The sequence below is a fragment of the Apium graveolens genome, unplaced genomic scaffold (genome assembly GCF_009905375.1).
Source record: "Apium graveolens cultivar Ventura unplaced genomic scaffold, ASM990537v1 ctg3260, whole genome shotgun sequence".
Taxonomy (NCBI): Eukaryota; Viridiplantae; Streptophyta; class Magnoliopsida; order Apiales; family Apiaceae; genus Apium; species Apium graveolens.
The window spans coordinates 39416-55640 of record NW_027418011.1 but is presented as its reverse complement, the minus strand read 5'-3'; positions in this window follow the sequence as shown (position 1 = coordinate 55640).

Below are 16225 nucleotides of genomic sequence, written 5' to 3'. Positions count from 1 at the left end.
GGAGTGTTCAGAAATAAAACTGACAGTGATGGCATAATTACAAGAAACAAAGCAAGGCTGGTTGCTAAAGGTTACTCTCAACATGAGGGTATTGATTATGATGAAACATTTGCACCAGTTGCTATATTGGAAGCCATAAGAATCTTTTTGGCTTATGCTGCTCACAAAAAGTTCAAAGTCTTTCCAATGGATGTGAAAAGTGCTTTTCTCAATGGAGAATTGGAAGAAGAGGTATATGTTGAAAAACCTCCAGGCTTTGTAGATTCAAAATTTCCAAATCATGTCAACAGGCTTGACAAAGCACTTTATGGCTTTAAGCAAGCTCCAAGAGCATGGTATGAAACTTTAGCTCAATTCCTTCTGGAAAGTGGATTTCGCAGAGGTACAATTGATAAAACACTGTTCTATCTCAACCATGGAAAGGACTTACTTTTGGTACAGATATATGTTGATGATATCATATTTGGTTCTACAAATGGCAAACTCTGTGAAAGGTTTGCAAAGCTAATGCAGTCAAGATATCAAATGAGTATGATGGGAGAACTTAGTTATTTTCTGGGACTTCAAGTCAAGCAAAATGAAGAAGGTACTTTCATAAATCAATCCAAGTACACCAGAAATTTACTCAAGAAATTTGGAATGCAAGATAGTTCAACTGCATCCACTCCCATGGCCACTGCAACTAAATTAGATAAAGATACTGGTTCATCAGTAGATATTACTAACTATAGAGGTATGATTGGCTCTTTACTCTATTTAACTACAAGTAGACCTGATATCATGTATGCTACATGTCATTGTGCAAGATTTCAGGCTGATCCAAGAGAACCTCATCTAATAGCTGTGAAAAGAATTTTCAAGTACCTCAAGGGTACAGCTGATCTAGGATTGTGGTATCCTAGAGAATCAGATTTTAAGCTAATAGGTTACTCAGATGCAAATTTTGCAGGATGCAAAATAGATAGGAAAAGCACTAGTGGAAGCTGCCAATTTCTTGGAGGCAGATTGGTTTCTTGGTTTAGCAAGAAACAGAAATCAATTTCCACATAAACTGCAGAAATAGAATATATTGCTGCAGGAAGCTGTTGTGCACATATTCTTTGGATGAAGAATCAGTTACTGGATTATGGGTTAGAATTTTCTAAAATACCTATTTACTGTGGTAATCAAAGTGCTATTGCTATGATAGGTAATCCAGTTCAACACTCAATGACAAAGCACATCAGCATTAGGTACCATTTCATAAGGGAACATGTGATAGAAGGTACAATGAAATTGCATTTTGTTCCAACAGATCAACAACTAGAAGATATCTTCACAAAACCACTATGTGAATCTACTTTTAAAAGACTGGTAAATGAACTTGGAATGATTTCAGGTTCTTTTTCAAAATCTGCTTAGTTATTATTCTCATGCATCAGACTTTATGATCAGTGTTTACAGATTATCTTATCTTCATGTAATTTGTGCTTAAATTGTAATATACTGATTGTTATCTGATATGGATCTATATACTCTGATAGTGTTTTGAATGTTCTGTGACTATTCAATCCAATGAGGATTACTGTGCTAGATGATGACCTAGTAGTCTTTAACATACTAGAAATCCCATGTTTGACTTAGTTGTTTATGTGGAAATTCATTCACACAAGCAAATTCTGATGTTGAGCTTAGTCAAATTTACTTTGTGTATCTTAAGTTACAAACTAGATTCTTGCTTCTTATCTGTCAAATTCTGATGTCAGTAAATCTTAAGGATGAACCACATGCTTAATAAAGCCTCACTTATCTAAAGAAAAGAAAAGAAAAGAAAATTGAAGTCAGGTACTCCTTTGAGATCTAGAGTAAATATGTGGAAGGGAAGACCCAAGTACATTGCTGGTATTAAGTAATATGCATTAGAAAAGCAAATAAATTTTTCTTGGTGAATTTTCACATTCTCTGATTACTGGAGAAATACTCTGATAATAGCATAAATTCTGATAGCAGTTGTGACTCACTTACACTGAGAAGCCACTGTAAAAAGGAATTTCAAAAGATGCATAAAATGAGCACAAACGGTTGAGGTGGATTCTTGCATAAATTTATTCTATAGTAGACTTCATAATTAATGACAGATTTTAAGCACTTTTCTTAGTTCTGCCTTATTTCTAAGATGTACTGAAGTTTATCAGACTTTAATCTTTATCTGATATTTTTCTACATGCACACACTCTCACTCCATATGAATAATGAAAATTACTGTGGTGATTAAGTTGTTTTTGACAAACAGTTAAGTGTCATTTGTATAAATTCTGAGGACAAGTTCCGATGGAAGTTCTGATGCTTAAACTCTGAAGAAACCAGTCAGTATTTGTATGAAGAATCACAGAAACAAACATTCATTTTTTGAGTACAGAAGCCATGTTCTGATGACTGTTAAAATATGATAATAGTCAAGTTTTGATATTAAATCCTGATGGAAACTCTGATGCTTACGTGGCATTATTTTTTTACTTGACTTATTTGTGGTAAATACTGTAACGGTCATATTTTATCAGAATATAATTAGGTGAGATAAAAATAGTCATAATCATTAGTAAATGGGAAGCGTGTTTTCCTTGAAACACTGCATGTGCACATTTATTACTGCTTAATACTCGTACCCACTAATAATGTTTTAACTAATGATATGCTGCCAGGTGTCTAAAGTCTGTTATGCTTCAATCATAACAGTTATCAAAAAGAGAGTATATATATGGGAGTTAAAAGATTATTTAATCTTTTACCTACTTTTCTTTCTCTAATCTTTCTTATTCTCTCTCTCACTAATATTCTCTGAAGCTATTTTTCATACATGCATTTTATCAAACACCTTGCAAACACTCTTTCTCTCATTTGATTTTTCACAGAAATGGCGCCAAAAGACATTGTTTTTAATGGAGCTAAGTTTGTTCCCAACAACTACTTGGCTATTCTTAGCAAGGGTGAAGCTCCATCAGAACTTCACTTCATTTAGGACTTCCTTGCTAACTCTGAGATTGGGTATGCTTTAACCCAACCAGAAGATATCTCTGGAACTCAAGTGCTGGAGTTTTGGAGAAGTGGCATGCATGATGATGGTAGTGCTCATGGGTCCCCAAGTATTATCTTTTCAACAGGGGAGGATGAGCATGTAGTGACTTTGGCTACAGCTTGACATGCTTACATTTGCCAAAAAACCGTGTCTACAGTTCAACAATTGAGGAGCCAGCTCTTCAACAGATGATGGCCAATCTGGGGTATGAAAAGACTTTGGCAAAGTTGGGTCAATTGAAGAGACCTCATATAAGGAGGGAATAGAGTTTCTTCTTTGATTGCATCATAAAGGCCTTTGCCAACAAATGTTCTAATTTTGATACAATCCCAATTCTCAGTCAACAAATCGGGCATGCTTTCATTAATCAAACTCATTTTGATTATGCAAGTGCTATTTTAGGATTTATTGGGGATAGGATGACAGAAGATAGATATACAGTTTACTTTGCTAGATTCTGTCAGCTTATTTATAGTTTTTGTTGCTCTGATGCACCCCAACTAGAAAGTGAGTTAATTGAACCATTTAAACTTGCTAAGAGAGCCTTTACTGACTTATTATCTACTGATAATAAGAAGACTGTTTTGAGACCCCTCCAAATTTGTACATCTGTCAAACAAGTCTTGGTAAATTATGATCCAACCACTTATCCTGCCTTATCCTGACTTCCAACCAACCCAACCTCCATCAGAACCTCCAACAACTACACAACCAACCACCTCTCAACCTTAACCAACTCAACCTACAATCAGAACTTACTTCCAACCATCAGCTCAATCTTTACAACAACAACCATCTGCTAAAGCATCAAGATCCAAACCTTCTAGAACAAAGTCTGTTCCTAAGTCTCCACCAAGGAGAAGGAAGATGATTCTAAGGGATGAATCAGAAGATGAGGAAGCACAGGTTCATGCATCAGAACCTGTGACTGTTGAAGCTGAAATTGTGGTTTTTCAGAAAGAAACAGAAGCTGAAGGGTCAACCCATCAGATAAATGCTAAAGCTGGGGGTTCGGGTAATTTGAAGAGAAAGAGAACTGCTAGTTCTGATGCTCAAGCAACTCCTTCACTATCAAGGAGATTGAAGAAAATGAGGGCTAGGAGGCATTTGGCTAAGCCTCCATCAGATGATATTGAAGAAGTTGAGGAAGGGGATCAGGAATCTCTGATCTCAAAAGAGCCAATTATCATTGAATCCCTTCCAGAAATAAAAGACACTGTTCCTGATACAGTGCTCAACCTTCCTGTCTCTCCAATAAAAGCAACAGATGATGCTGAAGAACAAGCAACAAGTTCTGAAATAGATATTCACAATCTGAATATTCCTACTGTTCTTTATCTGGAAGCTCCTACAGCAGCTCAGACATCTCCAACTCATTCTCCAATCTTAAATGCTGAGATACCATCCACACCAATTCTTGATCAGGAACCTGAAGATAAGAATTTATATGAGGTAGTTCCAGAATCTCCCATTGCCTCACATACACTTGTCTTATCAGAGAATGATGAGTCTTCTTCCAGTATTGGAAACAGTGTTTCTGTTGATACTCCAGCTCCCATTCTAGGAAAGGAGGCACTTATTGAGAAGTTTGTTGAACAAGATGCTCCTATTCCTTGGGAAGATACTCACAGAGGTGTTGAGTGGACCAAGAAGTGGAATGAAACTGATTTCATTCCAAGCTCCAAAGTACTGACAGACCATATTGGAAAAGCTGATGAGTTGCTCAAAAATTCTGATTTCAAGACACAACTCAAAGTCACAGCTCTGTCTACCAAAAATCTTCAAGGTCTACACTCTGCTACTCAAGAAAAGGTTGATAAGCTTCTTGAAAAAGCTAAAAAGCTAGATATAAAGACCAAGATTGATAAAAAGAGGTTTATCAGACCTATTTCTGAAAAAGTTGAAGCAATTGAGAAAGTTCAGGAGAAGCAACATGCCCAAATTACAGAGGTCCTGCAAAATCAAGCTTCTCAAAAAGCTCAATTGGATGAAATACAATCTTCAATTGAACTTCTTCTCTTTCTCCTACTACCCGATGATGCCAAAAATGGGGAGAAGATAGTTAAGTCCAAATGCTCTAATGATCAAGTACTGAAAAAGAAAGATGATGAAGCTGATGATCAGGGAAACCCTAGCAAGGGTAGAGGTCAAGTTAAAGGTAAAGAGCATAGTAGCAAGGTTTCTTCTAGGAAACTAATTACTGATGCAAGCAAATCTTCTACTCAAAAGAAGACAAGTTCTAAAGCTGCTCAAACTCAAAATATGATAGCAAGTGCTGATAATCAAAATCTGATATCAAGTTCTAATGAGCAAAGTCTGATGACAAAGCTGATGTTCTGATTCAAGGTGGAAGTCAAGACTCTCAAAAGTTTATGCAAACTCTGAAGATAAAGGGGAAGCAGACTACAGTCTACTACAAGGATCCCAAGATTCAGACACTTGATGAGGAAATTGCTAGAAGATTATTTCTGAAGCATAATTCTGGAATGGATTTAGAAAATCTCAAGGAGGAAGAAGCTAGATTTAAATCTAAAAAGACAAATCTAAAGGCAAAAGCTTCTGTTGCAAAGAAACCTCCAAGGACCTAAGGTAAAAGGCATTGTGATCAAGGAGAAATCATATAGTGAGGCATCAAAGCCCAAAATAAGATCACAGATTGAGATTGATCCCAAAGATAAAGGAAAGGGAAAAGTTGATGAACCAACCAAGCCACTGCAGATAAAAATTCCTCAAATTCTGATGAAACCAGTGTGCAAATTGGTTCAAGTTACTGATGATACTCTTGCTGAAGATGAAGATGTTCAAACTCTGAAAAGAAGGAAGATTTCTGAAGAATCAAAGACAACCTCTGACAGTGCTCAAGTTGATTTAGACAAGATGAAAGTAGCTGACAAAAAGAAACTTCTATGGAAAAATGTCAAACCATCAAATCCAAAGAAAAGCCAATTGCTGTCTGATTTCATGACTATTGGGTTAAATGCTAGAGAACCAAGAGATAGGGATGGACTAGGTTCTGATGAAGCTAAGATCAAGACAGGAAGTTGAAGTTGCTACTAGAGATCCATTTTTGCTAACTGAGAAACCTCTTGAAGATGTTACACATAAATACCTTGATAAGGTTATCTCTGTTCAAGTGGTACTGGATGCTCATGACAAGAACAATGTCAAGGAAAATCTGATTCTATTTCTTAAGATGGAAGGACATATCAAATGTCAGAATCAGATGTGCTAAACAAATCACTGAAAGAACTTCAATTCTTTCATTACCTTTTAGAGGTAAAGTCTGATATTACCAGGAGATGGTCAAATTTCATATTAAAGACCATAAGAGATAAGGCTAAAATTTCTGGTTCAAGGGTTACAGAATTCATTCCTAATATTATTTGAGATGATGGAAGTGAAATTCAAATGAAGAAGGATTCTGCTAAACTTGAAGTGATTCTGAAAGAGAAATGTCTATGCTACAATGAAGATTCTTCTCATCCAAGGGTAATAAGACTGGATGATAGTTTAGAAAGAAACCATAATTCTGCTTTAAAGGACTGCAATATACCAGATTGGAAGTCAGAATGAAGAGATGAAGCAAGTCAAGAATACAATGGCTCAAGTCATGAGGAATAAAGAAGAAAAGCTGATATCAAACTTTTTCAAGAATCACTTTGGATTCAGATTGACTCAGTGAGATTGGTAAAAGCTACAAGGACTGTAAGTTGTAGTTAGTTATCTAGTTAAACTTTTATTGTATTTGTACTTAAATGTTTTGACATCATCAAATCTATTAACTTGTATATTTTGCATAATTTACAAGTTGGGGGAGATTGTTAGATATATTTGAGATGTCATGTCTAATATAATTTGTGTTTAGTTTTCAGATCTTAATAAACAGGACATATCAGGACTTAGTGAAATCAGGACTTACTGAAGTTATAGCTTAATATCAGAACTTAAGGTCATATCAGAACTTAAGTGCGGGAAGACTTTCAGTTAAGGAAGGAAGCTGATTTACAGGAGAAGATCGAGACTAAAAAAGAAGAAGATATACATGGAAAGAGTTAGAAGAATGGAAGACTTGTAGAAGATATCTGATTGATATATTTTAGGAGACAGAATAATATTCAATATCAATTAGAATATATCTTGTAACTGTGTACTATATAAACATATACTTAGGGTTTACACTATATGTGTTATCATTATCGAGAAGATTATACATTTTAACCTAGCAGCTCTTAGTGATATTTGTTCATCACTGAGAGAGAACAACAGTTCATATTGTAACAGAGTTTATTGAATATACTTGATCTTTGTTACATACTTGTGTTAAATCGATTTGATTGTATAAACACTGTATTCAACCCCCTTCTACAGTGTTGTGTGACCTAACATAATATGTATAAGGCCTTCCGTAAAAAATAAAAGATCAAAGGACTAAGTGACAAGGAAATGCACTAATTCATAATATTAAAGATCTCAGGATTTTAGTGAACTAATCTCAAAAAGCTACAAGAAGACATACATCATCTGAGTTTTAATTAAGAACAAAAAGAATCAGCTCATTGCTAGTCGTTTATGAACCAGAACAGTGCACTAAACGTCAGCTAATCAAGAAATGCTTCTATAAGTTTAAATCAGCAGAATTCAGTTGAAGACATGACTTTGTTTGAAGAGACTGAAGAACAAAATAAAATGAAAAGTTCAGAAATTGTTCTAAGACAAATTATGTTGAAATGAAAATGCTAAAGCTCAAAGTCATCTTATCCCAAAGACCAAATAGTATTATCGATTTCCATATTCCATAAATCAACAATGTACTTTCGATTTTCTTAGACCTACAAATCGACATGTGATATTTAACATGTACTAATCGATTATTCAAATGTTGATTAGTAGAAATGTAATGTCTATTTGTAGGAAATATAAGGTGTCAGTTTATAGGTTTGTATTATCGATTAGAAAAGTTGTATTGTCGATTATGAGAAGAGTATGGCTTTTCATTGTTGACTAGTACGAGAAGAGAAGCAAATCAGAACACTTGGCTCACAAAGTGCCACATGTCCAAAGTTTTAAAAGCCTACACTAAAAGAAGCAGAAGTGAATTGAATTGAAGCAATCATTTATTCAACAACCAACAACAATTTTATGAAGCTCCATTGAAGGCCATATTCATTAAGTTCGCAAACATACTGTTATGCTGTTGAATTTGTTAGAGCTAATCATTATTGATTAGAGTGTAGCAACCTCAAGATTTATATTAATAAAATAATATATTTCTTGAATTATTTTGTGCCTATTTATGATTATGTAATTTCAACGAAGAACTTGAAATGAATCGAAAAAAATTGTAGGTATCGTATTCAACCCCCCTTCCATGATACTTTAGGAGTAACAAGGTTCGTGGACTTTCTCAGATTTTCGTCCGAGAATGTTTTGAGCGATCAAGACATCTGTTCGAGAACGTCCTAGTCGGTCAAGACCCTCCATTTTGGGAGGTCGGCCTGACCTAGTCATCCAGGGGCTTTGTCCGTGAGGTCCCTGGTCGGCCGGGGCGTGGGTTCGTGGACCTCATATTTTTGTCCATGGATTCCGTGAACCTTCTTTGGGGATTTCACTAGATCTTGCTTGTCAACATCCTTGAACGTCCTTTCGAGGACGTCCTTAGACATCTGTTTGAGGATATCCTAATCATCCTTAACCCTTGATGGGGTGCCTTGGCTGGCATTTGGCCTTCTCGTTCTTTGGCTAGTTTCCTTCCTTCGGTCATGGAACCTTTAGTTGGCTGGAAGCTTGGTCCCAGAAAGTTTTTGTCGTTCTTGAACTTTGTTCGAGGGTGCTCCAGTTAGACAACAACCCTTCTCAAAGTTCAATCATGGTTGTAGTTAGTCATAAATCATATCTTGACCATGGATATCCCACTTCACTAGATTAAAATATCATGATCTTTATCATTTATTCTCTCTTTTTGTTCGATATGTGTCTTGTCAGCTGGGGGCCTCATTCGAGGACCCTATAATCGGCTGAAGGCCTTCCTGGATGGCTAATCGGCCTCCTTTGGTTGGCCAAGGGGTCCATTCATCTCAGTCATGTTCGTGACGGGCCTCGAACTCAAACTACCATGTTCGTGTTCGTGATGGGCCTTGAACTTCGTATAAAATTCCTTGATTTCTATCCATCTTTAAAATTTTTCCATCTAAGCTTTCATCTTTTCACTTTCGGGTCTTTAAGATTTAAAGAAAGCTTGTTAAAGTTGGCCTTAGAGGCCTTTCCATTAAGGGTACTTATCTTCCTACTACTTTACCATTGATCAAATTTATTTTTATCAGGTGAACAACTAGCTCCTTGAAGCGGAGATGCGTGGGGCTCATGCCTTGTACAAGATATATTTCTTCTTTTTGGGGATTTCATTACATGAATTTGTTTTATTCAACAAGAGCTTGGCTGGCTTAAGGCCTCCCTTGGAGACTGATCAGCCTCCTTAGGTCGTATGGAGTCTGTAGTGTAGACTTTAGTCGATCAAATGCATTTTGTGAAGTTAGTTTTCTAACATATTTTTCTTATTAGGCCAACGCCTAGTTAACAGGTTCTTCCACTAAGAGTACGAAATTGAGGAGTGAGCACATGGCCTTGGAGGCATTGATGAAGAAACTTGAGAGAAAGTTTCAAGATTGGGAGTTTAGAGCTCTCTTGGCGTTAATCAACAGTCATAAGACTTTCTCAAGCTGATGGGCACTTATGATGATGAGCTGCACCCTGTTAAGATGTCCATTGGCTCTGTTCATATCTCTCACCGGATGTGGTAGATCCACGAGACTTTGGTAGCCCCTGGGATGTTTCTGAGGTTTCCATTTCTGGCCAATTATCTGTTCTAGACTCTAGATTGCGCATCAGTGTTCTGGTTCTTGCTCAAGCCATAGAGGCCTTGGATCCATGGGAAAGCTCCTTTCGTGAGCCCTAAATTCAAGGGACCTCTTTACAGGAAAATTCAACAACCCGTGTCAAGGAAGATAACCAAAGGTGATGATAACTCTTCATCCTCTTCCTCTTTTGAGGAGTCTAACAAAGATGAGGATGAAGAGGTCAGTAAAAAGTGTGAGATGAGGAGGAAGATGGTTACTCTTCATATGAGTGATCCTTATGGCCTTGCATGGCTCCTTTTGTTGTGTGTGGATTTTATTCTACAGTTATCTATTTACAGTCTTTCATGGACCTGAACATTTTTGGCGTGTAACCTAATTGTCTGTCGGGACATAATTTATGATCCTTCGGGATCTCTTATATTATGCATTTATAGTTTGATTTCATACTCATCTTTTATTTTCGGTACTTGACCCTTCGGGACTTGCATTCATTAGATGCTCATACATTGGTAGACAAGATTATAGATAATATCCTGGAAAATGGGTTTAACCCTTATAGGAATGGTAAATAGTTTCATCGCCCGTATTCATCCATTTACTACTAAGTACGAGGAATACATCATGTATGTACTGAATATAATAAATCTTCAGATTTAATACGTGCCAAGTGTGAGGCACTTCATCACCACTCAAGGTTTCAAACTTGTAGGATTCTCGTCCTAATGTCTTCTTGACCTTAAAGGTCTTTCTCCCCAATCTCATCAATGAGGTCGAGAGCGAGACTCATGCCTTCCTCATTGGTCCCTGGTTCAGAGGCTTCGTCCCTTGGTGATCTATGGGTGATTTCTACGGGCACCACTGCCTTGGCTCCATAAGCCAGCATGAATGGGGTTGCTTTAGTTGTAATTTTGTAAGTGGTACAATATACCCATAGTATAGATAATAAATCATCCACCCAGGTGTTCCTCGAGCGTTCGACCCTCTTCTTTAGTCAATTAAAGATAATCTAATTAACGACTTCTACCTATTCATTTTCCTGTGGATGGGCAGGTGAAGCGAAGCTCTATACTGTTAATACTCTTTGAACTCTACGTTATCAAATTATTTCCCATTATCCGTAACAAGGATGCGTGGGATTCCAAATCGGAATATCACATTTTCCTAGAGAAATTTGGAAATATGCTAGGTAGTTATCTTGGCTAGTGCCTTAGCCTCCATCCGCTTTGTGAAGTAATCTATGGCTACCACTATGAACTTCATATGTCTCGATGCTATAAGAAATAGACCAAGTATATTCATTCCCCATATCGCAAAAGGTATAGGTGTGTTGATATATGTAAGCCTCTCTAAGGGATGTCGTATTATAGGAGTGTTCCTCTCACATCTGTCATATTTTTTGATGTAAGCCTTTGCATCGGCTAACATTGTTGGTCCGTAAAATCCAAATCGAGTTATCTTGTGAGCGAGGGCCCTGCCCCCAAGTGTTGTCCACAAATCCCTTCATGGGATTCCTTAAGCGCCTCCTCAGCTTCAAGAGGTCTCAAGCACTTCCAATATGGAATGATGAAAGATCTTTTGTACAGAAGGCCTTCGATTAAAGAATATCTCAATGGTCTCACCGACAACTTGCGTTCCTCCTGGACATCATCAGAGAGCCATCCTATCTCAAGATGAGCCTTGATTAGATCAATCCAACAACTCACCACACTGATTAGTGCTATCAAGTTCATTACATGTATGGTAGGGGTCCTCGGGATTTGGAAGTAGATACTTCTTAGGTAGTTCTCGATTTCTGACGAGGCGAACTTAGATAAGGCATTGGCTGTGGTGTTCGCCTCTCTCGGAACATGTTCTACGTATTATTTATCAAACTGAGTTAATATTTCTTTCATGATTCTCAGGTACCTGGCCATTGTATCCTTTTTGGCCTCAAACTCTCCATTAACTTACACAACAACAAGACTTGAGTCTCCTTATATTTTAAGACAATTGACCCTCACGGCTCTAGCCAAGCCTAGGCCGGCTATCAAAACTTCATATTCGGCTTCGTTGTTCATAGTAGGGAAGTACAACTTCATAGCATACTCGATCATGAACCCTTCAGAGCTTTACAAGAGTAGGCCTGCATCGCTAGATTTTGTTTTAGGATGCTTCGTCAAAATGGATAACCCAATATTCTTTCAGAGTCAAGCCTTCATCTTTGTCATTCTCCTCTTCTTCTAAGGTTACTATCTCTTGCCCCCCGACTTCTTGGTCGCTAATGGTGTATTCGACCACGAAGTTTGCTAATACATGAGCCTTGATGGATGTTCGAGGTTTATACTTAACTAGCATGATAACCCGTGCAAAGCATGAGCCACATTTTATTTCATGTATTTGTTTTAATATTTTCAATGATAAACTTTTTTATATTAATCTACTCCGTATTTCTCAGTTTTTGTATATGTTAGTGTTGTTACGTTCAAATAGTTTTACAATAATTATATAAATTTTTTGCCAAGACTCTATATTCCTATATAGTATTATACTCTAATAAAGTTAAGTAATATATGCTCTTTATTAGTTAGCGAAATCCAATTTTAATAGCACTTCAACATCAAATTTAGTTTCAGTTTATTTGGTTTCACCCCATTCTCGAATTTATTTCCTTACAACTAAATGATAATATAAGATTTATTAATTATTTTCCCTTCTTAGATTTCACACTAATCTCAAATTTTAATCCCTTTAGCTACATATTTAAACAACATTTATCATAAACATTTTTTTGATTTCACCTAAATATCGAGTTCTATAATGTTTAAGTACATGATCTCGGGTTCGATTATCTCAAACATAATTAAATAAGATTTATAGTAACATGAACTTTTCATATAAATCTAGTATACCTATCTTAATTTATGTAAATGTTAGTAGTTGGTACCTAATCAATTAGCTTTACGGTTCTAGGTATTTTTTAATTATATGAAATATTTGTTTAAGTTTCCATGATCTTATATATTGTAATATAATCTAGTTACGTAATATATCATTTTTGTTAAAAAGCAAATTCCACTTTTGATGATTTTTTAAAATCAAATTTGGTTTCACTTTTTTAAATTTGCAGGTTCGAATTCTTGCAACTACATAATTAAACAAGATTCATTAATTAATTTTACTTCTTTTATAACACCCCAGTCCCACATTGATAAAAATACGATTTTCATTCATTTTATAAGACAAAATATCATACTAAGTGTGCCAACAAATCATAATTTTTGGGGATCTTTGGTAGGCTTGTGGATTACCCAAGTTGGTTGGATTTAGGACAGTAGGTTTCGACTTATTTCAGACTCGGAATCGGAACTTGACCCATTTCTAGAATAAGGCTCAGGATTTACCCGGGTCATCACATCTTTGACTTTGTATCAATCTCAAGTTTGATTCTCTTTAGCTATATATCCCAGTCCCACATCGAAAAAATATAATTTTTGTTCAATTTATAAAACAAAGTATTGTACTAAGTGTGCGAATAAATCATGGTCTTTTGGGGATCTGTAATAGTCTTGTGGATTATCCTAAGTTGGCTGCATTAAGATAAATAGGTTTCGACTTATTTCATACCCAGATTGGAACTTTACTCGGTTTTCCAAAAAAGCTCGGGATTTACCCGGGTTGTAACATTTTTCACTTCATACCGATTTCAAGTTTGATTCTCTTTAGCTACATAATTATATAAGATTTATTTTTATAAATATTTTTTTATTTAACTAAAATCTCCGATACGATTATCTGCAAGTACATGATTAAATAAGATTTGATCATGCTTGAGTTTTAGCTACATGTCAAGGAAAAAAAATTACCAGTTAATATTTTTACTACATTTATCATAAACTATTTCACCACAATATCATGTTCGATTACTTAGAGACACTTCTTTAAGTTAACATCTATCGTGGTCTCAATTTTGTGTAGTTATATCAACTAATTGTTTAATAGAATAACTGACGTAGAGTTAAAATATGATATATAATATTTCTAATATTTCTAAAAATTTATTTATTTTTCAAATTTATTATATCTATTATATTATAATCATTTTTTAAAATATAATTTTTCTATTTGTTCATGGTGTGGTCTATTTAATCCAATGAAATATATTTTTATATGTTAATATAATCAAAAAGATATATAAGCAGTTAAGGGAAAAATGGTGTCTAAGTAATTTAGTAAAAAAGGATACATAAGTAATTAAGAAATATGTTTAAAATGCATGTTCAAGATATGTTATTAATGATTTTAAGAATTGTTTCGAATGTTGTGTTGGTGCAGTGGTTGTGGATGTGAAAAAAAATCTTAAAGCATGAGAGGTCATGGGTTCAATTCTAATTGATAGCATTTTTTTAGATTAATATGGTTAGAAGGGTATTTTGGTAACTTACTAAATAGATTGAAATTGCATGTTCATGTATAATAGATATAATAGATTTCAGATTCCACCCAACTCAGATAGCCATTTGATGAGCCTTTCATTGGCTTTCGGGTTGTGAAGTATGTTCATCAAAGGTTGGTCCTTCAGGACTTCGATCTTGTGGGCCTATAAGTATGGTCGCAACTTTCTCGAGGCTGTTATAATATAGCAAGCTCAATATGGAGCACCTTGCTCACGTAGTAGACAAGCTTTTGAACCTTCTGTTCTTCCTTCACCAAGACGACACTCACAGTTTCAGCAGAGAACATGATGTACAAGTAAAGGATGTCCTCCGGACTTGGTTTGGCCAACAACGGGGTTTCAGTCATGTATTTCTTTAGATGTTCAAAGACCTCTTGTCTTTCAGCTGTCCACTCAAAATTCTTCACCTTCTTCAGGGTTTTAAAAAAGGGTAGGCATTTGTCTCTTGACTTGGAGATGAATATCCCCAAATCTCTTATTTTCCCAGTCAGATTTTGAACATCTTTTATGGAGTGTGGTGGCTCCATGTCTAGGATAACTTTGTCCTTGTCGGGGTTGACCACTATTCCTCTCTTTGAGACCATGTGACCCAAAAAAAATTCGGACCCAACGCCGAAGGTGCACTTGACAGGGTTTAACATCATCTTCTGGTGCCTCAACACTTCGAATGCCTCTCTGAGGTGATTAATATGGTCAGACCTGGTAAGGATTTTGACTAACATATAATTAATATAGACCTCCATGGTCTTTCCAATTAGATGGGTGAATATCTTATTTACCAATCTTTGATAAGTGGCTCCGTCCGTGAGGCTGCGTAGCTGTATGAACAGTATACATGATAACTCAACACTAGATCAACACTAGAACATGACAGATAAATATAATACTACGTTTACACAAGAAATTAGGAAGAAAAGAAGACATGATAAATACAAAGAATCAAAAGATTAGAATAAAGCTTGAAGTCTATTTACAGGTCACTGAAAGAAGTTCATTAATATGTTCATGCCCCGGTGAAGAATAAAGGTTAAAGACTTTCAGGGTTTCATAAATAATGAAGATTCGGTGTACAAGTGCTACCAGAAGATTTCAATGTACTAGCATTGATTGAAGATAGACAATTTTCGAAGCATAGGAATTTGAAGAATTGAAGACATGGTATAGACAGAGGTTAAAGAAGACAGTTGCAGTCTTGATATTATACTCACTGATAGGATTTCATTTATATGTTTAAGAGTCAGTGAAGAACAGTGAATGAAGTATTCAATATTGTAGTGACAATGAAGACGTTGTCTAATTACCAGAAAAGATTCCAGTGAAAGTACATTTATTTATTGACAGTCAGTGTTCGAAGCGATAAAGTTGTTGCAAGCTTTACAATGTGATCAAAGATTATAGTACGAAGGCCTGAGAGCGGAACTAGTCACCTGTGAACCAGACCATTATACTAGCTGTCAGTGATTTATGAATGAAAACTAAGTACTATCATTAGGAAGATTGTTAAGTGAGTATTCGTATCTGGATATGAAGTTTATATGGTTTATAAATAGACTCGGAGAGAAGACTTGAAGACGGGACAATTTAAGGGTTACATTATTCTATAGAATCTAAGTCAAAATGATCACTACCTTGCAGTAGGAGTCACCATAGCCACTCTATTTCTTAGAAGGAGAAATAACCTTGAAGTATAGCTCAAAAACTAAGTACCAAAGTTGGTTTTGACCTAGTAGGAGCAACAGAGAAGAATTCGAAAAAGAAACTATCTCAGAATTGCTTGTTGTTCCTTGTAGTCACAACTAACACTCCCAAGGGGAGATAGGGTCATAAATAACACTCCCAATGGGAGCTAGGGTCGCAACTAACACTCCCAAGGGGAGCTTGGGT